At 30.9% G+C, this 2,333-nt stretch overlaps 1 pseudogene; it reads right to left on the bottom strand.

The window, feature by feature from the left end:
- Positions 1-653: 653 nt before the first annotated feature.
- On the bottom strand, positions 654-2,036 carry LOC119603782 (annotated as a pseudogene).
- Positions 2,037-2,333: the final 297 nt, after the last annotated feature.

The following is a 2,333-nucleotide window of genomic DNA, read 5'->3' as shown; positions in this document are numbered from 1 at the left end:
GCCCACGCACACATAAACATTCCTCCGCACGTACTTTCCACTTAAACCTTGTTTCCCACAGCCATTTAAATAATCACTAGTTGCAGTTTTATATTTTTTCTATTTTACAAAAATAAAATTAAAGTAATGGCCAAATGGCTGCATAAACATGACCACCATATTTGTAAATAGCTAATGATGGAAGTTGTGAACCTAAATATGCGGTGACAAACAAATGTTTAAAACAGAAATTTTCAGTTTTAGATTTCAAAATATTATTGTGAATAATTGTAAATTATTAAAGGAAGCAATTTTTTTTACCAGCTTTTTCTACCCAACGATGCCATTATGGAAATAAAAAGTTTTTAAAGAAATTACAGAATTGGTTCATAATTGGGTCTACTCCTCATATAAAGTCCTCTTCATAAAATAATTTTAAAACACCTAACTTGCTTCAAAATGCCAGTATAGCAATGCAATTCGTCATAAATAAGTTTTATTGAAACTAAACAGTCATATCCTAACGCCTATAACTGTCTTAAAAATACGAGTTGTTGTTCAGATCTTCACTCACCGTGGGACAATTTTTTAATAATTTTTGAGAAAAAGGTTTTATTTAGAAAAATACATTGCTTCTTATTTATTTACATAAATAGATAACAAATAACACTTGATTAAAGATCAACATGTAGTTCCTTGGAATGATAAAATGAAGTTTCTAAAGTAACAGGAATCTCATTTAAAGTCAAGGGTTCCGTTTTGGCTAACAGTTTATGATTTTTGGAACTGCCACCCAAAGCAATAAGATTTTTATAAACACGATTTTCCTTAGCTAATAGTTGATGATCCACAGCGTCAAACCATTCACTGTAGACTTCAATTATATCAAGTTGCCTAAATTTGTGAAACGAAACTGGCGGCTCTTCCTGCAATAACTCCAAAGGATAGTCATTAGGGCCAGCCTAAACTGACAAGAAAATAAATCGTGTATATTTATTATTTAAAGAAAATTAAAGTTTATTAAAACAATTAATGAACGAATTTTTAAACTTACCTGATGAAACCTTGACGAGTGCAAAGCTTTCAATTGAAGTGAATGCAAACAAGAGCCCAAAATCATATCATCAGGCGCCGTAGCTGAAGGACACGAACAATGCTGCAAAATAAGTTTAACCACTGGCAATGAGAATGCAATGCCAACACCATCCGTGATATAATTGAAAGCATCTTTAACATATAAACGATAGCCGTAGCGTTCACCCAAATAAATTTCCTCCATTGAATTGTAACAACCAAGTACTTGGCAAACACCTGAAACGCTAACGTAAACCAGAAAAGAGAAGAAAATACATTATGATGGCGAAACATTTTTAAAATTTAATGATGTTTGTATATGAAAATGTTCTATCATTGAAAGAAGTGATGAAGAAATAAGACTGACAATCGCTGAAATATTGATGGAAAATTTGTGTTACCTAACCACAGACATTGGTTCTTTTGAAAACTGTGTATAGAATGGAAATCATAAAATATTTATACAAGATCCTCTAAACAATGAAGATTAAAATGCAATAAAAATATTTTTATCACAATTTAATTTAATATTGAAGTCAATGTGTCAAATACGTATAAAATCAAGCTAAAAATTTAAATAAAATTTATTTAATTTGAAGTTTTGCCAACACTCGACTTAAATATTCATAAATAGTACAATACCTTTTTTGATTTCATTGCAATATACACTTTACAATCAACTGACTATCACTTACATACCTTAATTAAGTATCATCATCAGTAAGGAATAACCATTGTTTTGATGATTCTCATATTTAGCTTGATTAACTTGCTGTAGTCTGTGTTGTTTGTTATTGTAGTTTTCAATATTCCTCAGAGCTAATTTTAAAATTTGTATTGTTTTAGCATAATGTTCCATCTCAACAGTTGGTATGCCAGTGTTTATTGTTGGTATTTTGTTATCATAAAAATATACAAAAATTAATTTCAAGGGAGGTTTCAATAATATTGAGATTGAAGTGATTAAAGATTCTCTGATAGAGCTTGGAATGCAAGACTTACTGGTGAATTAGATAGTCTACATGCTTAGAATTATTAATTGAATCCTAAGGGATTACTATGTTAGGAGAAAGGTTATCAGAGGGACAGCAAAGGCAGGAGTACTATCTCCCATCCTATGGTTATTAGCGATTAATACTATTCTAAGGCAGTTTGAATCCAAATGTAGAAAGATTGTCGTTTATGCGGATGATGTAGTAATACTGGTTAAGGAAAAATTGTTATCCACAGTCAATGATATCATCCAAACTGCATTGGACGAACTCTCATGGTGGGCGTAG

This window comes from Lucilia sericata, unplaced genomic scaffold (genome assembly GCF_015586225.1).
Source record: "Lucilia sericata isolate MDLA Ls3-8-SP2 unplaced genomic scaffold, ASM1558622v1 Contig000336F_arrow, whole genome shotgun sequence".
Lineage (NCBI taxonomy): Eukaryota > Metazoa > Arthropoda > Insecta > Diptera > Calliphoridae > Lucilia > Lucilia sericata.
This window is presented reverse-complemented; position numbering and strand designations above follow the sequence as displayed.